At 46.1% G+C, this 25,670-nt stretch overlaps 1 long non-coding RNA gene across 1 annotated transcript; it reads left to right on the forward strand.

The window, feature by feature from the left end:
• Positions 1–15,060: 15,060 nt before the first annotated feature.
• Positions 15,061–15,849, forward strand: LOC120976188 (uncharacterized). Its single transcript, XR_005771443.2, has 2 exons — positions 15,061–15,153; positions 15,254–15,849. It is a non-coding gene; the product is annotated as an uncharacterized lncRNA (long non-coding RNA).
• Positions 15,850–25,670: the final 9,821 nt, after the last annotated feature.

The raw sequence follows: 25,670 nt of genomic DNA on the forward strand, positions 1-25,670 counted from the left end.
ACTCTCAACAACTTTTAATCAGCATACTCTTTCTATGTGAAGTCATTACTCTCCATAAAATCAATATGATCTCTTTGTTTTTTTACTCTTTTCTCTTCTCGTAATTCCCCCAAGATCATAGCAAAATAATCAAGCCCTTCTTGGGGACACAATGGACAGGACTTACCCACTGACTATCAGCAACGGGATAGATTATACCTGCCTCAAGGAGCTTTAGTATTTCCTTTCTTACCACTTCTTTCATTTTAGGATTCAGCCGTCGTTGATGATCAATAACTGGGATAGAGTGGGACTAATGCCCTTAAGATCATCAAGAGTATATCCAATAGCAGCACGGTGCTTCTTCAGAGTTTTCAATAATTTTTCTTCCTCCTTCTCTGAAAGGTTAGCACTAATAATAACAGGATATATCTTCTTTTCATCAAGATAAGCATATTTAAGAGTATCAAGCAATGGTTTAAGCTCAAACACGGGATCACCCTTGGGTGGAGGAGGATCCCCTAAGATTTCAACAGGCAAGTTGTGTTTCAGAATAGGTCCCTGTTTAAAGAACACTTCATCTATTTCCCTTCTTTCATTCATAAACATATCATTTTCATGGTCTAGCAAATATTGTTCTAAAGGATCACTAGGAGGTGCGGCAATAGAAGCAAGACTAATAGTTTCATCTTTACTAGGAAATTCCTCTTCACGGTGTTGTCTACGAAATTTAGAGAAATTAAACTCATGAGACATATCACCCAAACCAATAGTAACAATATCCTTTTCGCAGTCTATCCTAGCATTAACAGTGTTCAAGAAGGGTCTACCAAATATAATGGGACAAAAGCTATCTTGTGGGGAACCAAGAACAAGAAAATCAGCAGGATATTTAATTTTCCCACACAAGACTTCAACATCTCTAACAATTCCCATTGGTGATATAGTATCTCTATTGGCAAGTTTAATTGTGACATAAATTTCTTCTAACTCAGTAGGTGCAATATCATGCATAATTTCTTTGTATAAGTCAATAGGTATTGCACTAGCACTAGCACCCATATCACACATGCCATGATAACAATGATCTCCTATTTTAACAGAAATAACAGGCATGCCTACCACAGGTCTATGTTTATCTTTAGCACACGGTTTAGCAATTCTAGCAGTTTCATCGCAGAAATAAATAACATGCCCATCAATATTATCAGCCAAGAGATCTTTAACCATAGCAATATTAGGTTCAACTTTAACTTGCTCAGGAGGTGTATAGGTTCTAATATTACTTTTGTTGACTACAGTTGAAGCTTTAGCATGATCTTTTATCCTAACAGGAAAAGGTGGTTTCTCAACATAAGCAGTAGGAACAATAGGATCATTATAAGTGATAGTCCTTTCTTCAACTTTAATAGGAGCAGCTACTTTTAGTCCTATGGGAGGATGATATTTAAACCACTTCTCCTTAGGGAGATCAACATGAGTAGCAAAAGATTCACAGAAAGAAGCTACTATCTCAGAGTCAAGTCCATATTTAGTGCTACATTTACGAAAAACATCGGTATCCATAAAAGATTTAACACAATCAAACCTAGATGTCATACCTGACTCCTTACCTTCGTCGAGATCCCAATCTTCAGAGTTGCGTTTAATTCTTTCCAATAAATTCCATTTGAATTCAATAGTCTTCATCATAAAAGAGCCAGCACAAGAAGTATCGAGCATGGTGCGATTGTTATCAAAAAGCCGAGCATAAAAAATTTGAATAATCATTTCTCTTGAGAGCTCATGATTGGGGCATGAATATAACATTGATTTAAGCCTCCCCAAGCTTGAGCGATGCTTTCTCCTTCGCGAGGCCAAAAATTATATATATAATTGCGATCACGATGAACAAGATGCATAGGATAAAACTTCTGATGAAATTCCAATTTCAATCGTTTGTAGTTCCATGATCCCATGTCATCACATAGCCTATACCATGTCAATGCATCTCCCTTCAAAGATAAAGGGAAGACCTCCTTCTTAATAACATTATCGGGCACACCTGCAAGCTTAAATAATCCACAAACTTCATCCACATATATTAGGTGCTCATCAGGATGCATTGTTCCGTCTCCTGCAAAAGGATTAGCTAGCAGTTTTTCTATCATACCCGAAGGAATATCAAAGTAGACATTTTCATTTTCAGTAGGTTCAGTAGGTTGAGGAGCAACTCTCTGCTCTAGTGGTCGGGGTGAAGATACCCCGAACAAGCCCCTCGGAGGATTACTTTCCGTAGTAACAAGTGACAGTAAATTTCAGCACACTATATAAATTTTTCCTTACCAAATTCCACCTACCAAAGGCGCTTCACTCCCCGGCAACGGCGCCAGAAAAGAGTCTTGATGACCCACAAGTATAGGGGATCTATCATAGTCCTTTCGATAAGTAAGAGTGTCGAACCCAACGAGGAGCAGAAGGAAATGATAAGCGGTTTTCAGCAAGGTATTCTCTGCAACCAGGTCAAAAAAAAGGTATTCTCTGCAAGCACTGAAATTATAGGTAACAGATAATTTTGTGATAAGATAATTTGTAACGAGCAACAAGTAACAAAGGTAAATAAAGTGCAGCAAGGTGGCCCAATCCTTTTTGTAGCAAAGCACAAGCCTGGACAAACTCTTATATAGAGAAAAGCGCTCCCGAGGACACATGGGAATTATCGTCAAGGTAGTTTTCATCACGTTCATATGATTCGCGTTCGGTACTTTGATAATTTGATATGTGGGTGGACCGGTGCTTGGGTGCTGTCCTTACTTGGACAAGCATCCCACTTATGATTAACCCCTATTGCAAGCATCCGCAACTACAAAAGAAGTATTAAGGTAAACCTAACCATAGCATGAAACATGTGGATCCAAATCAGCCCCTTACGAAGCAACGCATAAACTAGAGTTTAAGCTTCTGTCACTCTAGCAACCCATCATCTACTTATAACACTACTGGAATCAGCTAATTTGCCACCTGCCAGCTCTTTGCCGTCTGCTAGCTGACGGCAAAGAAGCTCTTTGCCCTCAGCTACCCAGAAGCTGACGGCAAAGAAGTGGCAGACGGCAAAGAAGCTCTTTGCCATCTGCGGGCTCTTTGCCGTCCGCTGGCGGACGGCAAAGAGAGAGGTGGCCCCCACCCCCCGCCCGTTTGGGGAAAACTTAGCGCCCCACCTCTTTGCCATCTGCCAGCAGACGGCAAAGAGGCAAAAGGGCGGACGGCAAATAGTGGCGGACGGCAAAGAGGAGGCTACCTAACAGCCCGTACCCCCCCGCCCGTTACTCTCTGTTCTCTCCCTCTCTCTCCTCGCCGACGCGCACTACATCCCACCACACATCCCACCCCACCGCCGCCGCCCGCCGCGCGCCGCCGCCCCCAGCACTCGCCGCCGCCCCGGCCGCACCGCCCCGGGGCCCCGCCGCCCCGTCGCGCCCCCGCCCCGGGGCCCCGTCGCCCCGGCCCACCCCCCCCCCCCCCCCGCGCCCCACCGCCCCGGGCCCGGCGCTGCCGCCCCAGGCCGCCCCGCACCTCTCCTCCACCGGCCACCTCCTCCACCGCCCCGCCCCCTCCTCCACCGGCGACCTCCTCCACCGGCCCTGCCTCAGGTGAGCTCTACCCCTTTTTTCCTTTTTTTTTTTTTCTGTTTTTTTAGTTTTAGGTTTAGTTTTAGTTTAGTTTTAGGGCCGCAAACAACACACTAAAAAAAGTTCGTACATAAAGTAGTTCGTACATAAATAGTAAAAAAACTACTCGGCATCGCTATCTAGGTCAATCACGGCCGGGCCGTTGCCGCCGTCATCGTCGCTTCTGGACCGGTTCGCGACGTCGTCCCAGTCCACCGGGACGTCGTCCGAATCCTCTTCCTCCTCCGCCGCCGGCGCCTGCTGCCACTCCTGCTGCCACTCCGGCGGCACCTGCTGCCACTCCGGCGGCGCCATCGCCGCCTGTAGCGCCGCCATCGCCGGCAGCGGGAAGCGGGGGGCAGGAGGCGTGGGGCACGCGGGGCAGGCGAGGCGGCAGCGGGCAGGGGGGGCAGACGGCAGCGCCTCAGCGGGGGCGGCCGACGCGACGCGACGCGGCGGCCGAGGCGGAAGTGGCGCCGCAGGCCGAGGCGGAAGCGGGGGCGGCAGATGCGGCGGGCGAGGCGGAAGCGGACGGCAAAGGCACTAGAAAGTTTGCCGTCCGCGGCGGACGACAAAGTCCTGCCGTTAGCCACTTAACGGACTGAGAGCACAATTATTGCCGTCTGCTCTCGTTCCCGTCCGCGGCAGACGGCAAAGGTCCTTTGCCGTCAGCCGCCAGGAAGCAGACGACAAAGCAACTATTTATCGTAGCCTACTTTGCCGGAGCCTTTTGCCGTCCGCGGCTGACGGCAAAGGCCTTTGCCGTCCGCGGCTGACGGCAAAGGCCTTTGCCGTCCGCCGTTCATGCCTTTGCCGTCCGCCATGGCAGACGGCAAAATAGCTGATTCCTGTAGTGTTACTTCCCAATGCCTTCCTCTAGGCCCAAATAATGGTGAAGTGTCATGTAGTCGACGTTCACATGACACCACTAGAAGAGAGACAACATACATCTCATCAAAATATCGAACGAATACCAAATTCACATGACTACTAATAGCAAGACTTCTCCCATGTCCTCAGGAACAAACGTAACTACTCACAAAGCATATTCATGTTCATAATCAGAGGGGTATTAATATGCATATAGGATCTGAACATATGATCTTCCACCAAATAAACCAACTAGCATCAACTACAAGGAGTAATCAACACTACTAGCAACCCACAGGTACCAATCCCAGACTTACAGACAAGAATTGGATACAAGAGATGAACTAGGGTTTGAGAGGAGATGGTGCTGGTGAAGATGTTGATGGAAATTGGCCCTCTCCCGATGAGAGGAGCGTTGGTGATGACGATGGCGATGATCTCCCCCTCCCGGAGGGAAGTGTCCCTAGCAGAACAGCTCTGCCGGAGCCCTAGATTGGTTCGGCCAAGGTTCCGTCTCGTGGAGGCGGAGTCTCGCCCCGAAAGCTTGCTTCTGATTTTTCTTCGGACGAAGGACTTCATATAGCAGAAGATGGGCACCAGAGGGCCAACAAGGGGCGCACGAGGCAGGGGGGCGCGCCCAGGGGGGTAGGGCGCGCTCCCCACCCTCGTGGCCAGGGTGTGGGCCCCCTCTGGTATTTCTTCCGCTCAGTATTTTTTATTATTTCCAAAAATAACTTTCGTGGAGTTTCAGGACTTTTGGAGTTGTGCAGAATAGGTCTCTAATATTTGCTCCTTTTCCAGCCCATAATTCCAGCTGTCGGCATTCTCCCTCCTTATGTAAACCTTGTAAAATGAGAGAGAATAGGCATAAGTGTTGTGACATAATGTGTAATAACAGCCCATAATGCAATAAATATCGATATAAAAGCATGATGAAAAATGGACGTATCACTACACACATTATAGGCGGTTCCCAAACAGAATGGTAAAGTTTATACTCCCCCTACCACCAACAAACATCAATCCATGGCTTCTCTGAAACAACGGGTGCCTCCAACTAACAACAATCTTGGGGGAGTTTTGTTTGCAATTATTTTGATTTGGTTTGAGCATGGGACTGGGTATCCCGGTGACCAGCCATTTTCTCGTGAGTGAGGAGCGGAGTCCACTCCTCTTGAGAATAACCCGCCTAGCATGGAAGATACAGACAACCCTAGTTGATACATGAGCTATTCGAGCATACAAAACAGAATTTCATTTGAAGGTTTAGAGTTTGGCACATAAAAATTTACATGAAACGGCAGGTAGATACCACATATAGGAAGGTATGGTGGACTCATATGGAATAACTTTGGGGTTTATGGAAGTGGATGCACAAGCAGTATTCCCAATTAGTACAAGTGAAGGCTCGAAAAAGACTGGGAAATGACCAGCTAGAGAGCGACAACAGTCACGAACATGCATTAAAATTAATAAACATTGAGTGCAAGCATGAGTAGGATATAATCCACCATGAACATAAATATCGTGGAGGCTATGTTGATTTTGTTTCAACTACATGTGTGAACATGTGCCAAGTCAAGTCACTTGAATCATTGAAAGGAGGATACCACCCTATCATACCACATCACAACCATTTTAATAGCATGTTGGCATGCAAGGTAAACCATTATAAACTCCTAGCTAATTAAGCATGGCATAAGCAACTATGATCTCTAATTGTCATTGCAAACATGTTTCATTCATAATAGGCTGAATCAGGAACGATGAACTAATCATATTTACAAAAACAAGAGAGGTCGAGTTCATACCAGCTTCTCTCATCTCAATCTGTCCATCATATATCGTCATTATTGCCTTTCACTTGCACGATCGAACGGTGTGGATAATAATAATAGTGCACGTGCATTGGACTAAGCTGGAATCTGCGTGCATTTAATACAAGGGAGAAGACAATGTAATATGGGCTCTTGGTTAAATCAACAATAATGCATATCAGAGCCACTTCAACATTTTCATTATGGTCTTCTCCTCTCGACCCCCAAAGAAAAGAAAGGAGATAAAACTAATTACACGGGAAAGCTCCCAACAAGCAAAAGAAAAACAAGAAATATTTTTGGGGTTTCTTTTAATTATTACTACTACAAGCACGGAAAGTAAACTAGCTAAAAGCTACAACTAATTTTTTTTGGTTTTTCTTAAAGTTTTTCAAGCACGCAAGAAGAAGACTAGAAAAGAAAATAAACTAGCATGGATATTACAATGAAAAAGTATGAGCACCGACAACTAGAATGAGTGTGTGAACATAAATGTAATGTCGGTGAGAAATACGTACTCCCCCAAGCTTAGGCTTTTGGCCTAAGTTGGTCTATTCCCATGGATCAAAGGTACTCCCTCCGGTGTACTGAGGAGGTTCCTCGGGGTGCCACTGGTTGGTGATCTCCTAGCATGGAAATGAAAATTTTACACAAAATATTAGTGAGTAGGAGATACTAATCGAGTTGGTCGTGGAGGAAGTCGGTGAGACCCGCATTCTCAGCCAAATAATAAAAATCATCATGAATCTCGGCTGCTCTCAAGAACTCATCACAAGGCCATTCACACGGCCGAACCTCCGCGGTGCGAGGGAGATTATATTTGGGCTTCTTATCCTCTTCATTTTGCTTATCCTTCGAGCTTTGGCTCAAAGAGCCCCTCAATAATCTCTTCATCATTTTCTAAAAATTTCTGAAATTTTTAGTAACTCAAATTAAAAGTGAACCAAACTCAACAAAATTGATAGCAACTACTCCAACAAGTGCCTAGAGACTATATCATGCATTAGAACTACTTGGGACCATATAAATTTGACATGCAAGCTCAAGAACAGGGTCACCTCAGCAACAAAAATTTGCAATAAATTAAGCACTAGAACAAAAACTAATTGGACCATTGGAGGAGTCACATACCAAAGAACAATCCCCCAAAGCAGTGTTGTGAGTGGAGCTTTGAGCAAGGAGATCGAAAGTTTGAGCTAGGTGGTGATTTTTTCTGGAGGAAGAAGGAGTGTGTGGGTGCTGGAATAAGTGGAGGGGGGCCACCAGGGGCCCACGAGGCAGGGGGCGCGCCCAGGGGGGTGGGCGCGCCCTGGACCCTCGTGGCCAAGTGCTAGCTCCCCCTGGTGTGTTCTCAATGCCAAATATTCTTAAATATTCTAGAAAAAATCATATTTCAATTTCAGGGCATTTGGAGAACTTTTATTTTTGGGGTAATTTTTATTGCAAGGATAATTCAGAAAACAGACAGAAATACTATTTTTTCTTTATTTAATCTAAATAATAGAAAGTAAAAGGAGGGTACAGAGAGTTGTGCTTTCTAACTTCATCCATCTCATGCTCATCAAAAGGAATCCACTAACAAGGTTGATCAAGTCTTGTTAACAAACTCATTCCGAATCGCATGAAACCGGAGAATTTTCGAATAGCACTAGGTTACCTCAACGGGGATATGCACATCCCCAACAATAAGAATATCATATTTCTTCTTGATAGTAGGAAGAGGAAATTCAAAACCTCCAATAATGATCGTTGAAAATTTTCCAATAGATCTGATACTGTGGACTTGAGGTTGTTTCCTCGGAAAGTGTACCGTATGCTCATTACCATTAACATGAAAAGTGACATTGCTTTTGTTGCAATCAATAACAGTCCCTGCAGTATTCAAAAAGGGTCAACCGAGGATAATCGACATACTATCGTCCTTGGGAATATCAAGAATAACAAAGTCCGTTAGAATAGTCACATTTGCAACACAACAGGCACGTCCTCACAAATACCGATAGGTATAGCAGTTGATTTATCAGCCATTTGCAAAGATATTTCAGTAGGTGTCAACTTATTCAACTAAAGTCTATGATATAAAGAGAGAGGCATAACACTAACACCGGCTCCAAGATCGCATAAAGCAGTTTTAACATAGTTTCTTTTAATGGAGCATGGTATAGTTGGTACTCCTGGGTCTCCAAGTTTCTTTGGTATTCCACCCTTAAAAGTATAATTAGCAAGCATGGTGGAAATTTCAGCTTCCGGTATCTTTCTCTTATTAGTAACAATATCTTTCATATACTTCGCATAAGGATTCATTTTAAGCATATCAGTCAAACGCATACGCAAAAAGATAGGTCTAATCATTTCAGCAAAACGCTCAAAATCCTCATCATCCTTTTTGTCGGATGGTTTAGGAGGAAAAGGCATGGGTTTCTGAACCCATGGTTCTCTTTCTTTACCGTGCTTCCTAGCAACAAAGTCTCTCTTATCATAACGTTGATTCTTTGATTGTGGGTTATCAAGATCAATAGCAGGGTCAATCTCTACATCATTGTTATTTCTAGGTTTAACATCATCATTAACATTATCACTAGGTTCATGTTCATTACCAGATTGTGTTTCAGCATCAGAGATAGAAATATCATTGGGATTCTCAGGTGTGTCTACAACAGGTTCACTAGAAGCATGCAAAGTCCTATCATTTTTTTCTTCCTCTAGTCATAACTCTAACATCATTATCATTCTCCTTATTATTTAATTCATTGAGCAAATCATTTTGAGCTTTAAGCACTTGTTCTACTTGAGTGGTAACCATGGAAGCATGTTTGCTAATCAGTTTAAGTTCACCTTTAACTCTAGACATATAATCACTCAAGTGTTCAATCATGTAAGCATTATGTTTCAATTGTCTACCAACATAAGCATTGAAGTTTTCTTGTTTAACAATAAAATTATCAAACTCATCTTAGCATTGGCTAGCAGACTTATAACGAGGAATATCACCTTCATCAAATCTATAGAGAGAATTTACCTTTACAACCTGTGTCGGGTTATCAAGACCATGTATTTCTTCAATAGGTGGTAAATTCTTAACATCTTCAGCTTTAATACCTTTTTCTTTCATAGATTTCTTTGCCTCTTGCATATCTTCAGGACTAAGAAATAGAATACCCCTTTTCATCGGAGTTGGCTTAGGAGTTCGTTCAGGAAGTGTCCAATTATTTTCATTAGTCAACATATTATTCAATAGCAATTCAGCTTGATCAATTGTTCTTTCCCTGAAAACACAACCTGCACAACTATCCAGGTGGTCTCTCGAAGCATCGGTTAGTCTGTTATAGAAGATATCAAGTATTTCATTTTTCTTGAGAGGATGATCAGGCAAAGCATTAAGTAATTGGAGAAGCCTCCCCCAAGCATGTGGGAGACTCTCTTCTTCAATTTGCACAAAATTATATATTTCCCTTAAGGCAGCTTGTTTCTTATGAGTGGGGAAATATTTAGCAGAGAAGTAATAAATCATATCCTGGGGACTATGCACACAACCAGGATCAAGGGAATTAAACCATGTTTTAGCATCACCCTTTAATGAGAACAGAAATAATTTAAGGATATAGTAGTAACGAATTTTTCCTCATGAGTGAATAGGGTGGCTATATCGTCTAATTTAGTAAGATGTGCCACAACAGTTTCAGATTCATAGCCATAAAAAGGATCAGATTCAACCAAAGTAATTATCTCAGGATCGACAGAGAAATCATAATCCTTATCGGAAATACAGATAGGTGAAGTAGCAAAAGTAGGGTCATATTTCATTCTAGCATTCAAAGATTTTTCTTTCAGCTTAGCTAATAATTTCCTAAGATCATTCCTATCATTGCAAGCAAGAAATTCTCTAGCAGTTTCTTCATCCATAACATAACCCTCAGGCACAACAGGCAATTCATATCTAGGGGGAGGATGTTCATCATCACTTTCATCAATATTATCAGTTTCAATAATTTCATTCTCTCTAGCCCTAGCAAGTGGTTCATCAAGAAATGCACCTAGTGGTACAGTATTATCAAGCATAGAAGTAGTTTCATCGTATGTATCATGCATAGCAGAAGTGGCATCATCCATAACATGCAACATATCAAAATTAATAGCAGAAGCAGGTTTAGGTGTCGCAAGTTTACTCAAAACAGAAGCAGAATCAAGTGCAGAGCTAGATGGCAGTTCCTTACCTCCCCTCGTAATGGAGGGATAAATTTTGCTTTTCTCGTGTTTCAAGTTCCTCATAGTGACCAGCAGATATAAATCCCAAGTGACTCAAAGAATAGAGCTATGCTCCTCGGCAACGGCGCCAAAAAATAGTGTTGATAACCCACAAGTATAGGGGATCGCAACAGTTTTTGAGGGTAGAGTATTCAACTCAAATTTATTGAGTCAACACAAGGGGAGCCAAAGAATATTCTCAAGTATTAGCAGTTGAGTTGTCAATTCAACCACACCTGGATAACTTAGTATCTGCAGCAAAGTATTTAGTAGCAAAGTAGTATGGAAGTAACGGTAACGGTGGCAAAGGTAACAGTAGCAGTTTTGTAGTAATTGTAACAGTGGCAACAGAAAAATAGCTAAGCAAAGATCAATATGTGGAAAGCTCATAGGCATTGGATCAGTGATGGATAATTATGTCGGATGCGATTCTTCATGCAACAGTTATAACATAGGGTATCGTGATTTTGTCACGGCAGATGTCCTAGGGTGAGGACTTAGTCGTGAGGTCAGCGCATCTATGTAGTAGCTTGACAGTGGTTGAGCGGAATCGAGAGACGCAACACAAGTTACGAGGATTTTAGACAGCTTCGGGCCCCGGGAAACATCATCCGGTAATAACCCTACATGCTGTTTGAGGCTAGATCTCATTACGCTCATGAGGGAGTCGCCGTAAACCGGCTCTCCTCTAATTGTGTCTAGCCCTAGAGATTATTGATTGTTGCTTGTCCCTCTTTGGGGTGCCCTGCCCTCCTTATATAAGTTAGAGGGGCGGGTTACATGTGGAGTCCTAGTAGGACTAGGACTAGTCTATCTTTTCTTACAAGTTGAATACAAGTCCGGGTCTTGCTTCCTCGTAAAGGAAATATTTGTCATCCCTTTCTCCTTAAGCCGGCCCACCAGAGTATAAGCCAGCCTGCCGGGCCTTGGGCCTTGTCGTCCGTCTGATCCGCCCGCCTGGTCTCCAGTGAGTCACAATATCCAGGCGGGTTACCTGTGAATTGCCATGTTCGGACGGATCACCAGTGAGTCGCCAAGCTCTAGCCAGGTCTCTGGTGAGTCGCCAAGTCTGGCCGGGTCATACCGCGGGGTATATCCACCCACCCAACTCGCGAGCGGCGTCTCCTCACGCTCCATCTGGCCGACGTCTCCTCATGCCCGGCCGCTCGCGATGTTGAGTGTGGATAGAGCAGGTGGCCTTCCTTTGCCGGCGCGCCGTCGAGGCCCATGGCGACTATGCCGCTGGGGATCTGGGAGGGAGAGTAAATGAGGTGGGGCGGAGAGGGTGGGTCATGGAGGATCCCGATGAAGAAGAGGGACGAACCAGAAACCCTAGCCTAGCCACGCCACGGGGAGGGGAAGGGAGGGTTGCAGGTGGTCGCGAGCAGCGAATCTGGCCAGAGGGGGGCGAGACGAGCGCGGGAGCGTGCTACGCACCGCCGGAGGATGCCGTAATGGGCCGCTGGCTAGGGGAGAAGGAGAGGACTCTCGAGTCGGCATAGATTCTCTAACTTCACTTCAGCAACTCAAAATGATGGTGGGGTAGGAATTCAATTACCAATGAATGTTTCTCATAAGGACGACACTGCCTTCACTAGCTTTACAGATTTGCTGACGGTATTTTCCTATTTCTCTGTTTCATCTTCTTTGAACTAGTTTCAATATTGCCATGTTTTAAATATGTATTTGTCTTTGTAGGGACCGAGTGAAATTGATAATACGTCCTTTCAAAAGTATAGTTGATTTTTTGCGATAAAGTCAGTGATAAGTGGTGTAGTACTAATTGATGGGTTTTGGTTATTTGGGGATTAAGAAAAGTGAATTTCTTGTCCAATTATGCTTGTATTTGTTCCTGAACCGTACGGTGGTGCTAAACTGTATTGAAGTGAATCCCTGTCTATATGTGTGTATGTACTGAACTTGTATGTGTGCATGTACAGTACTTAACTGAATCCTCTCTGTCCTTCTTCCTGAATTGAACTGAATCGGTGCATGGGCTGAATCGATGTGTTCCTGAACTAAACTGAATTCTCTACGAGCGTGTTTGGTTGCCGTTGTGAACAGTTCCTGCATCGCATACACTTCTCAACCCAGCCTGGTTGAGCAAAAACACGCCCTAATACGCCATCTGCAAGTTGTTTGGTTGCCTGCATCTAGTGTCCCTGCATTAGGTAATACGCAAGTGCACTTTGTTTGGTTGCCTGCATTGGCCCAAGCAGCACATGAACACGGCGTTTGGTTGCATACGGCGTACATGTTGTGCTTACCTTGTACCCTAGTTGGTGAGCTTACCCACAATGATCACACCTAGCACACCAACGCCACAACACACAAACGGCGATGAAATGGGCGAAGCATACCGGACAATCTATGAGCACGAACATACATCTACAACAAACAACATTCTACAAATGGACCACCAATAGCTACAAATCATAGATCTAAGCACGAATCAACACAGGCACAAGGTTCAACTTCAAACTCTACTACTAATCTAGCCTACCACATGCTTGAACATCTAGCCCTACCACAAATTGCAACCGCAGCATAGCAATCAACCATACGAGCTCACAGATCAGACCACTAATCAACCATGCATCTAGATCAAACCCTAGCTGCAGCTCAGATCTAGCTAGAAGGAACAGAGAGAAAGGGGGATTGAACTCACAGAGGCCATGGCTGCAACTCGAGGACGAGGGGAGACGGTCGTAGAAGATCAACGCCGGCTGGTGAAGGAGCGCCGACGCCATGGACCGCCGGCTCATGAAGATGTGCCGCTTACCTGCTCGTCGGTGCCGATGCGCGTCGACGGGAAAGCTCGAACGGATGGAGAATGGTGGCGGGAGTTGGGGCGGTGAGGGAGGGGGCTAAATAGGGGTGGACTCGGTGGGAGGTGAGCCGAATCCTCCTACCGAGTTTTCGGCGACGCGGGCGAGCTCGCGCCATCTCCCTGGTCGCACGAGGAGAGAAGCGCGTCACCCTCCCCTGCCTCGCCCGAGCCAGGCTCGAGAGCTACTGCCGATTCGGGCATTTCCCCTGGACGTGCCTGGACGTGCTTTAAGTTCCGTGCGATGCGGACCGCACGGGCCAGGCTGGGCCATATGCAGGCAACCAAACACGCCCTATGCCTATGTTCCTGAACTACTAAACCTGTACCGTTACTGAGTTTTTTTTTTGAGTCTACCCGTTACTGAGCTAAACTGAATCCTCCCTGTGGACTTCTTTTTAGAACTCTCTGTGGGTGTTTCTGAACAGAATCGGTGCATGGGCTGATTTCACTCCCGAACTGGGCCTTATTTGGGCCGATCCTTCTGTTTGGGCTGGCTGATATGCACTGAGGGAGCTATGACAGCAGCAGCCGTGGGATGTAAAATGGATCATCGGCCCATGTCGGTGCTTCCACCCGCAATCCCTCTCAAAAAAAAGGTGGGCGTGCTCCCAGGGACGAGATGGGCGTGCGTGCGGTCCTTCCGCTCGCACCGGCGCCTGCTCAAACACCGACACGGCGCGGGCCAGGAGCCGCTTGGAGTAGGCCGGGTAGGCCTCGCGGAAGACGATGGACCCCGTGGCCAGTGTGGCCACGTCGGAGCCCGGGTGCGCCGGGTCAACCTTGTAGACGGTGCGCGGCGTGTCCATGTCCGCCGGCCGCTCCCAGCACGAGCAGTCGCCGTGGCCTTCATCAGGTAGTCCGTCGCCCACCGCACCGCACCGCCTCCCTGGCTTCGCGCCGAAGCTCCGGCCGAAGTCGATATCAGCCCCCATGACATGAACGTCGCCGTGAATGCCATCGGGACAAGAGCGTCATGACTCGCAGCGCCGCAGGTGAACTTCGTCGCCTGGGCCATGAGGATGAAGCCGAAGCTTCTCGCCTGGAGGAGGAACTCCCACGGAATAAGAAGCGGGCAGCAGTCGAGGCCGTTCACGTCGGCGAGCGCGCAGCTCGCAGCGGCCTCCACGAAACAAACGCCCTCGACGGTGCAGTCCACCGCGAGGCCGGACGGGCGACGCTACCGGCCACCGGATAGTACGGCGCCGAGGTTTTGGGAAAAATTACTACGGAAATCGCCGGACAGAGAAAGGGATAGAAGAGAGAGAGGCTATGTGGACGCTCGTGAGTGGATTAGTTGTCTGGCGCTCCCAACTGAGTTCCAAGGGGTAGGGCGTGCCGGACGAAATAATGGCCTTGACCCGACGAAACTGGGATATTGGGGGCGCGACTGGGCGACTGGAGTACAAGGCACTCTCCTGGTAGAACCAGGTAGGTAATAGAATCAATCGTTGCTAAAAAAAAGGTAATAGGATCAATCAAATCAAATACTCCTATTATTAATTGGTAAAGCGACACGATCTCTTGTTAAATATGGAAAAGATCATGCCGGAAATCAATGGGGCGGGCCAAGGCCATTATTTTCCTTCGTTTCTACAGTAGCAAATTAATACCTTCCTCTATAATATAAAAGGGTAGCCATCATATTCTTTCTGCTACAAGTCAAACAGAACATCCTCTTTCCCATCACCAACGCCGCCGTTAGCCAAGATGAGGACCGCCCTGGTGTGCGTGACTCTAATCTTGCTCATGCTATCATCAACATCAGGTACGGACTCGTTTGTCCCTATAGCACCACATGCTTCGACGACAAACTAGACGTGTGATTCTCTATTAACTAATACTCGTATACAATGATGTTTCTGTAGATGCTAGACCCGGACAATCTTGCTTTGGAAGATATGTTGGGACGCGTGATCCATGCAATTCCACCAACTGTGACGATTCATGCCGCAGTGAGAACCAGGAGGAACCTCTTTGTCAGGGGAGGTGCTCCCTGCAGATGGCCAAATGCCGTCCAATCGGGTGCCTCTGCAAGTTCTGCATTTTCCCGTGATGCACGTAGATGTAAGATAGATAGAAGGGCACGTTTACATTGAATAACGGCGCATCAAACTCTACTAGCTAGCTGGAAGGTTGCTAAGAACTTGAATTTTGTATTCCAACAAAAGTTACATGAAATTACCAAGTGAATTTTTTTTTATGATGATGATTGATTGGGCATGTGTTGTTCTTGCACGTATGTTTACATGTGTTCGTACCAAAACAATACGTGGTGTTTTGTTCACCAAGTGGTAGATGCTAAGCGAATGATATTATGGCGCGATCAGGCGTTGCTGCAGGGTGGCGGATGAGTCGCGAGAAGAGAAAGGTGGCAGAGCCGACGACCGGGGGAGGAGGCAGATTTCGTGGCAGAGAAATTGGGGTGTAGGGTTTAGGTCAAACCCACCGTCAACGGGATTAATTAAGGAGATCTCTTAATTAGCCGCCCATTACGTCTGTATCTGACTCGAAGCATCGTCGCTGCAAAACCGAATCCAGCGGCCGGCGTCCCACGACTGACTCGAACGAAGCCTGCCGCTGTCATCCCCGCGCAGGCCTCCCACAACTTCACACAGTATTAATCGCGCATTTCCTTCCTTCTCATCGTGGCATGTTTTTCTGATCGTCAAGGGTGCTAAAATTGCGCTTAGATTTGTTTTCCTTGTCACAAATCCGGTACCATCACAAGTGTTGGCTGAGCCAAATTCAGCGTACTTAATACTTGGAAGATTGAACCGTATTTGTAAAAATGCTATGTATAGTCTGTCCAACATTTTTTTCAGATTGTTAGATTACTTTTTTAGAACAATCGTTAAACTAGTAGAAAACAGGGCTTTCGTTCTAGCCGGATTGGAGCATTAGTCCTGGTCGAGTTACGAACCGGGACTAATGTGAGCATTAGTCCCGGTACGAACGGCTAGGACGCCGGACGGGGCTCGGCAGGCATCATTCCCGGTTCGAATGAGACTTTAGTCCCGGTTGCAGACACCAACTATTCAAGTGTTCTAAAAGGTTAGCAACTTCATTATTTCATCTGTCATTACTAGTTTAGCTCATTTCATGGTCTAGAAGTAGAGTGATTTGTGGGTTTTAGTGGAGGAGTGTATGTGGGAGTTTATTTGATTTAGATGCAATCTGAGTTCAAATTAACTTCTTAGTTTGCACATGTGTAGGTGTGGTACTGTTAATTAGGTATCTCAATTTTGTGGTTAGTGGTACAATTAGTGAGTTAGTGTGTTAGCTTAGTGTTACTATTAGCTAGTGTGTGTTAGTGTGTGCTAGGGTGTGTGTGACGCCCCCGATCCAATAGTACACTAATCATACAAGCAAACGTGTATGATCAAGATCAGGGACTCACGGGAAGATATCACAACACAACTCTAAAAATAAAATAAGTCATACAAACATCATAATACAAGCCATGGGCCTTGAGGGCTCGAATACAAGTGCTCGATCATAGACGAGTCAGTGGAAGCAACAATATCCGAGTACAGACATAAGTTAAACAAGTTACAATAAGATGGCTAGCACAAACAGGGATATAGATCGAAAGAGGCGCAGGTCTCTTGCCTGGGATCCTCCTAAACTACTTCTGGTCGTCGGCGGCGGCCTGCACGTACTAGTAGCCACCTCCGGTGTAGGAGTCGTCGTGGTGGCGTCTGGCTCCTGGGCTCCAACGTCTGGTCGCAACTACCAGGTATAGAAAGGGGAAAAAGGGGGAGCAAAGCAACCGTGAGTACTCATCCAAAGTACTCGCAAGCAAGGATCTACACTACATATGCATTGGTATCAATGAAATGGGTAGTATCTGTGGACTGAACTGCAGAATGCCAGAATAAGAGGGGGATATCTAGTCCTATCGAAGACTACGCTTCTGGCAACCTCCATCTTGAAGTAGTAGAAGAGAGTAGATGGTAAGTTAACCAAGTATCTTCGCATAGCATAAACCTACCCGGCGATTCTCTCCGCGTCGCCCTGTGAGAGAGTGATCACCGGGTAGTATCTAACACTTGAAAGAGTGTGTTTTATTAAGTATCCGGTTCTAGTTGTCATAAGGTCAAGGTACAACTCTGGGTCGTCCTTTTACCGAGGGACACGACTATTTGAATAGATAAACTTCCCTGCAGGGGTGCACCACATTACCGAACACGCTCGATCCCTCTGGCTGGACACATTTTCCTGGGTCATGCCCGGCCTCTGAAGATCAACACGTCGCAGCCCCACCTAGGCACAGCAGAGATGTAACACCCCGGATGTAACTTCCCATATTTTTAACTCCAACTCTTGCCATTTTCGGCTATGTGTTATGATATTCCTTCGTGGTCGGGTTTTGTTTTTCAATTTTTGCATTTTGTTCATGTCATGCATCTCAAATCATGTTATCATGTGCATCTCATTTGCATACGTGTTTGTCTCATGCATCCGAGCATTTTCCCCGTTGTCCTTTTGCAATCCGGCACTCCCACATGCACCGGCGCACCCCTCTTGTCTCTTTTCGTGAGCGGGTGTTAAACGTTCTCGGAATGGACCGAGGTTTGTCAAGTGGCCTTGGTATACCACCGGTAGACCACTGTCAAGTTTCGTTCCATTTGGAGGTCATTTGATGCTCCAACGGTTAACCGGTAACCGCAAAGGCCTTTCGTGTGTTGCAGCAAAACCCCCACCAAACAGTCCAATAACCCCTCTAAGTCCCTTCCATGCTCTCGGTCGTTCGATCACGATCGTGTGGGCGAAAACCGCACTCCATTTGGAGTCCCCTAACTCCCTCAACCTATAAATATGTCCTCCCCGTCCAAAAATCCGGGTAAAAACCCTAGCCCCGCTCCCTCCGCGCACCGGACACGTCCGCCCGGCGCCGGACGAAACCCGCCGCCGCGCCGGACGAAACCCGCCGCCGCGCCCGTCCAACCGGAGGCCGCCCCGTGGTGCGCCGCCGCCTCCCTCCGCCACCGGCCCGCGAGCCCGCGTCGGGCCCGCCGAGCCCATCGCGCCGCCGTCCGGTCTGCGCCCCGCGCCGCCCGAATCCGCCGCCCTCCCGCGCGAGACGCCTTCCTCCGCCGCCCTCCGCCGCCATCGCCACCTCGTCGCCGGCGCCGCCCGAGGCCGCCGTCCGCCGCCGCCCGCCGCTCCGGCCTCCACCAACAACCGCGCCCCCGCGCCCGACGCTCCGGTCGTCGGCCTCCCCCGTGCTCCTCCTCCCCGACCCCGACGTCCGCCGGCCCCGACGCCGTCTCTCCCTCCTCTCCTCGCCGGCCGCCGTCTCCCTCCTCCTTCCGCAGCTCCGGCGAGCGTCAGATCTAGATCGAGGTTGCTTCCCCCCTCGAAATTCTCGAAGTCCCAGATATTTTTTACAATATGTGGCTCTGTTCAGTGCGTCATATCTCATGGCATACTACTCCGTTTTGCGTTTATGATATATCGAAATGTTTTTCTCGAGATGCTCTTTATTTTGTTACATCGTTCTATGCTCGTTTGAGTCCATCTTGATGCCCAAATCTCTGGTGCAAGAATGCTATATGATGTTTTCTGCCGTTACTTATCAGAACTTGGTGTTTTGTTATTTTTGTTGCACTTAATGTGTGCATCTTATGAGTAGGAGCTCTACATGTGTTTTGATCTATGCCATGATATCTTTACAGAGGTGTATGCCATGTATTTTTGTGATCTATGTGGTGACTAGCACAAGCATGCAAACTAGGCTTCGTGATGTTTCTGTTTTCAGAGACTTAGAATTTTGCCAAGTCTGTGACTGCTGTTATTTTGTTGCCATGTATCCATGTGTCTACAGAGAGATCCATGCTTCTTTTGGTTATGTTCAGTAAGGATGTTTTGTAGACATAGTTGTGCTCTATCCATCCATGCCCCTGTTTGCAATTATGGAGTGGCCTAGCATGTCATAATCTTGCTTTACTTTTGCTATAAAATATTTCTGGCAGAATGTCAACATGATATTCAATTTTGCCAAGGTGGTTGTAGTTGATCCATACATGCTATGATATTGCTCTTGCCATGGATAGCTTCATAAACATTCCATAGTTCTGTAGGTATGCTTGTTTTGTCATGCATTGCTTTGTGATGAGAGAATCAAGCTCACCAAGATGCCTTCATAATTTCTGTTAATGCCATGCTCTGTTTTCTGCAGTCTAAAACCTGTTAACGAAACTTGCTATGTTTACATGGGTGCCATCATATCTTCTGATCCTTTTTGGCTTATGGTCATTAAGGGACTTTTGTTATATGCATTTAGTAGATTCATGCCATGCCTTGTTTGCTATGTTAAGTTCCTGTAGCATGTTGATTGCTTGCTCTGAACATTGCTACCTGATGCTGTTTCTGCCATGTCCAGTAATTTCACCAAGTCTGTGAAGCTGATATCTTTTGCACTTTTGCCATGCTTGTTTGAACCTGTTATTGTGTGATCTAGCCGTAGCTCAGTGTTCATCTTTTGTCAAGCATCTCCTGTAGATTACTTCCATATGCTTTGTTGCTACGTTAGGGTGCCGTAGCATAGTTACTTGATGCATTCCAAGTGCTATCATGCAGTTAATCGCAGAATCGTGTCATTCTTGTTTTGCTTGCCATTTGCAAACCGTGCATCCGTTTCCGGTGAACTTTATATCGATTTCGACCGAAATCATCTCATATTTCCAGTGGCATACTTGGTTTGCCAAGTTACTGCCTTGTTCATTCTTTTTCTTCCGGAGCACGCATATGTATCGCATACCACATCTCGCGTATCATGCATGTTTTGCATCATGTTGCTTGTGCTTTTCCCGTGATTGATTGTGTTTCCGTTGCTTGTGTTCTTGCTGTGGGTAGAGCCGGGAGACGAGTTCTTGAACGAGGAACCTATTGAGTACGCTTACGAGGATCAAACTTTCGACAACTCTGAGAACCTTGCAGGCAAGATGACCATACCCTCGAAATCACTTCTATCTTTGCTTTGCTAGTTGTTCGTTCTATTGCTATGCTGCGCTACCTACCACTTGCTATATCATGCCTCCCATATTGCCATGTCAAGCCTCTAACCATCCTTTCCTAGCAAACCGTTGTTTGGCTAAGTTACCGCTTTTGCTTAGCCCTTCTTATAGCATTGCTAGTTGCAGGTGAAGTTGAAGTTGGTTCCATGTTAGAACATTGATATTTTGGAATATCCCAATATCTCTTATTTAATTAACGCATCTATATATTTGGTAAAGGGTGGAAGGCTCGGCCTTATGTCTGGTGTTTTGTTCCACTCTTGCCGCCCTAGTTTCTGTCTTACTGGTATTATGTTCCTTGAGTTTGCGTTCCTTACGCGGTTGGGTGATTTATGGGACCCCCTTCACAGTTCGCCTTGAATAAAACTCCTCCAGCAAGGCCCAACCTTGGTTTTACCATTTGCCACCTAAGCCTTTTTCCCTTGGGTTTTCGCGAGCCCGAGGGTCATCTTTATTTAAAACCCCGGGCCAGTGCTCCTCTGAGTATTGTTCCAACCTGTCAGTCGCCGGTGGCCACGAGGGGAAACTCTGGGCTCGCCTATCGGAAGCTTGGACAATCTGGTGTGCCCTGAGAACGAGATATGTGCAGCTCCTATTGGGATTTGTCGGCACATTCGGGCGGCTTTGCTGGTCTTGTTTTACCATTTTCGAAATGTCTTGTAAACCGGGATTCCGAGACTGATCGGGTCTTCCTGGGAGAAGGTTTATCCTTCGTTGACCGTGAGAGCTTATAATGGGCTAAGTTGGGACACCCCTGCAGGGTATTATCTTTCGAAAGCCCTGCCCGCGGTTATGAGGCAGATGGGAATTTGTTAATGTCCGGTTGTAGAGAACTTGACACTTGACTTAATTAAAATACATCAACCGCGTGTGTAGCCGTGATGGTCTCTTCTTGGCGGAGTCTGGGAAGTGAACACGGTTCGGGTTATGCATGAACATTAGTAGTTTCAGGATCACTTCTTGATCATTTCTAGCTTCGCGACCGTTGCGTTGCTTCTCTTCTCGCTCTCATTTGCGTATGTTAGCCACCATATATGCTTAGTGCCTGCTGCAGCTCCACCTCATTACACCATCCTTTCCTATAAGCTTAAATAGTCTTGATCTCGCGGGTGTGAGATTGATGAGTCCTCGTGACTCACAGATTCTACCAAAACAGTTGCAGGTGCCGACGATGCCAGTACAGATGACGCAAGCGAGCTCAAGTGGGAGTTCGACGAGGAACGTGGTCGTTACTATGTTTCTTTTCCTGATGATCAGTAGTGGAGCCCAGTTGGGACGATCGGGGATCTAGCATTTGGGGTTATCTTATTTTCATTTGGATTTGACCGTAGTCGGTCTATCTGTGGATTTTTGGATGATGTATGAATTAATTTATGTATTGTGTGAAGTGGCGATTGTAAGCCAACTCTCGTTATCCCATTCTTGTTCATTACATGGGATTGTGTGAAGATGACCCTTCTTGCGACAAAACCACAATGCGGTTATGCCTCTAAGTCATGCCTCGACACGTGGAAGATATAGCCGCATCATGGGCGTTACAAGTTGGTAATCAGAGCCATCCCCGACTTAGGAGCCCCCTGCTTGATCGAATCGCTGGCGTTGTTGAGTCTAGAGAAAAAATGTTTTGAGTCTTAGGATTATACATATCGGAGAGTAGGATTCTTTTTACTCCTCAGTCCCTTCGTCGCACTGGTGAGGTCTCCTGACGTAAAAGTTTTGACTCTTCTCTCCTCAAATTTCACTAATTGTTTTTTAGGATCACGCAGGTATCTTAGAATCGTTCCGATGGTTTTGTGACGAGAACATTGTTCTTGGTGCCTCCTGACATTTAGGGGTTGTGGCAGTGTCCCGGGGAGTTGAGCTCCGAGGTGTTGTCGTCACAATTTTATCGTTGCAGTTCTGGAATACCTGAGTTTTGCCAACATCGAAAATCTCTTTTATGCAGTTGTTGGTGAGATCACCTCGACGCCACCCAGTACTGGGGCGGGAGTTCGGGACTATTGCCATAACTCATATAACGGATGCTTTTCGAAGGTTGAGGTACACGATTTCCGAAGGTTTCTTGGTTATGTGTTGACGGATGGATACAGCTGGATCTAGGGATTGCTAGTTTGGGTGATATATTTTGTGTCCCCTGTGTCCCCAACACCAGATTGCATAACCAGAAAGTTTCGGGAGTTTATAGGTGGGATTCAAGTAGCTCTTAGCATTTCTTCCCGCAGATATTTGGTTTGTGATTGGGTAATCCTTACCACTTATTTGTTCCAGTCGTACCTTTTTATTTTATTCATCAATCTCTTATCAAGTGGCTTCTCACCTTAATGGAAGTGTGATGTTTTACTATGGACTTCATTCGTTCATCCTCGTTTGAATGTTTATTGTGAAGACGATATGTTGCAATTTCTATCCGTTGATTCAATTTGCCTATGTGTCTATCAAGATGCTAACGGATGTCACTCTCTTCAGGATGGCTCCGCCAACGCGTTAGAATCCGGAACGCAATGAGGGGAGTCAGGTGAACCCTCCGCCACCACCTCCGCCTCCGGAGGCATGGGAAGCTATCATGGCAGCCACCAACGCCAATGCTCACATGATTTTGCAACTATTGCAAGAACGCACCCAAGGGCAAGGCAATCAAGGAAATCAAGGCCAAGGCAACAATCAGCCTCACTTCGCTACCCTCAACCAGTTCCTCGCAAATCAGCCGAAGTCTTTCAGCTGCTGTGCCGAGGCCACAGACGCCGATGATTGGCTCGTGGACATCAACAAGCATTTTGAATGTAGCAATGTCAGGCTTGAGGACTTTGTCAAGTTCGCTTCTTTTCAACTCAAGGATCAAGCTGCCGAGTGGTATCAACAATACAAAGATTCTAGAGGAGGTCGTGTGATTACCTGGGATGATTTCCGCCGAGACTTCAAAGCTCACCACATTCCACAAAGTGTTGTTGAGAGCAAGCGTGAGGAGTTCCGCAATCTCAAGCAAGGCATCATGTCCGTGTATCAATACAATACTCAGTTTCAGAAACTCGCTCGCTTCGCTAAGCAAGACGTACCTGATGAAAAGAGCATGATCTATCAATTCAGAGGTGGCCTCAGAGAATATCTGCAATTACCTCTCGTGCTTTTTGAGCCGACCAAGTATGATGATTTCTACAATATGGCTCTGAAGCAAGAGGCTGCTCAGCTCAAGTGTGAGGCTTCTAAGAAGAGAGTCAGGGACGCAGTTCAGTCTTCTTCTTCCTCACTAGTGGCTGCTAAGCAACAGAAGTTCTGGTTGCCTCCTCCTCCGTTTCATCAGCCTTTCCAGCAGAAGAACAAAGGTGGCCATGGATCTTCCCACCCATCCAACCCTGGCTATCAGATCAAGTCTCAGAATCAAGCTCCAAAGTCGAATGCTCCTTATCATCGTCCACTCTGAGAAGTGACTTGCAACAAGTGTCAGCAGAAAGGTCACTATGCTAACAAATGCTTCAACCAAAGGCGCCTTTCGCGTCCTCCTCCTGTGAGATCTTCCAGCAATGCAGTGGTCAAGCATAATCCCAAGTATGCTAAGGTGAACATGATGAATGCAGCTCAAGCGGAGGAATCTACTGATGTGATAATGGGTAATCTCTCAGTTAATGATATTCCTGCAAAAGTTCTTTTTGACACTGGTGCATCGCTTAGTTTCATCTCAAGACCATTTGCATCTAAGCATGAGTTGCATTTCCAGGAATTGCCTAGAACGTTAGCAGTTGTCTCTCCGGGCAAATGCATGAACGCAAGCTACATGGTTCCGGATGTTTCCATCAAGATGGGGAACTATAAATTTCTGTCTAAACCAATTGTTCTTGGTGACTCGGATATTGATCTAATTCTCGGGATGGACTGGCTTTCTAAGCACAAGGCTCAACTTGATTGTGCTGCCAGGGAAATTCAATTGACACACTCTTCTGAGGATGTTATCATCTATGCCGCTCGGGACGAGACCATTCAGTTGTTTTCTCTCAATGAGAAGGGCGAGTTGAATGCCATCTCTCAAATTCCAGTCGTTTGTGAGTATCAAGATGTCTTTCCAGAAGTGCTTCCGGGTATGCCTCCTCACCGGCCAGTTGAGTTCGTTATCGATCTTGAGCCTGGCACGGAACCCGTTTGCAAGCCTCCATACAAGCTTGGACCCAAGGAGCTGAAAGAATTGAAGAAACAGCTCGATGAACAAGAGCGTCTGGGTTTCATCAGACCGAGTTCATCTCCGTGGGGTTGTGGTGTTCTTTTTGTCCAGAAGAAGGATGGCACGGACCGACTTTGTGTCGACTACCGTCCATTGAACAAGAAGACAATCAAGAACAAGTATCCACTTCCCAACATCAATGAGCTATTCGAGCAACTCAAAGGTGCTAAAGTATTCTCCAAGCTTGACCTTCGAATGGGTTATCATCAGATTCGCATTTGTGAAGAAGATATTCCCAAGACAGCATTCAGAACAAGCTTTGGTTCTTATGAATATACTGTCATGTCTTTCGGCCTTGTCAATGCTCCTCCAACATTCTCTCGGATGATGAATTTCATCTTCAACCCGTATACCAGTGAATTCGTCCTGGTGTATCTCGATGATATCTTGGTTTTCTCCAAGAATAAGAAGGATCATGCCAAACATTTGCGATTGGTGCTCGACAAGCTCAGAGAGTAACAATTTTATGCGAAGTTTTCCAAATGTGAGCTTTGGCTTGATGAAGTTCTTTACCTTGGTCATATCATCTCTGCCAAGGGCATCGCTGTTAATCCCGAGAAGGTGTCTGCAATTGTGAATTGGGAACCTCCTCAGAATGTCAAGCAGCTTCGCAGTTTTCTTTGTCTTGCAAGCTATTGCCGAAGATTCGTTGAGATTTTCTCTAAGATTGCAAAGCCTCTTTCCAACCTCCTCCAGAAGCATGTGAAGTTTTCTGTGATGCTTATCTTCAAGGTCTCGGTGCTGTGTTAATGCAAGAGAAGAAAGTTGTGGCCTATACCTCTCGTCAGTTGAAGCCCAACGAAAAGAACTACCCCACTCACGATCTTGAGTTGGCGGTAGTTGTCCATGCATTAATAACATGGAGACATCTCTTGTTGGGAAGAAAAGTGGACATATTCACCGATCGCAAGAGTCTCAAGTACATCTTCACTCAGCCCAACCTCAACCTCAGGCAAACTTGATGGGTCGAAATGATTCAAGAGTACAATCCGAGTATTGAATATACTCCAGGCAAGGCCAATGTCATTGCAGATGCTTTGAGCAGGAAGGCTT

The sequence above is a fragment of the Aegilops tauschii genome, chromosome 3 (genome assembly GCF_002575655.3).
Source record: "Aegilops tauschii subsp. strangulata cultivar AL8/78 chromosome 3, Aet v6.0, whole genome shotgun sequence".
In the NCBI taxonomy this organism is placed as follows: domain Eukaryota; kingdom Viridiplantae; phylum Streptophyta; class Magnoliopsida; order Poales; family Poaceae; genus Aegilops; species Aegilops tauschii.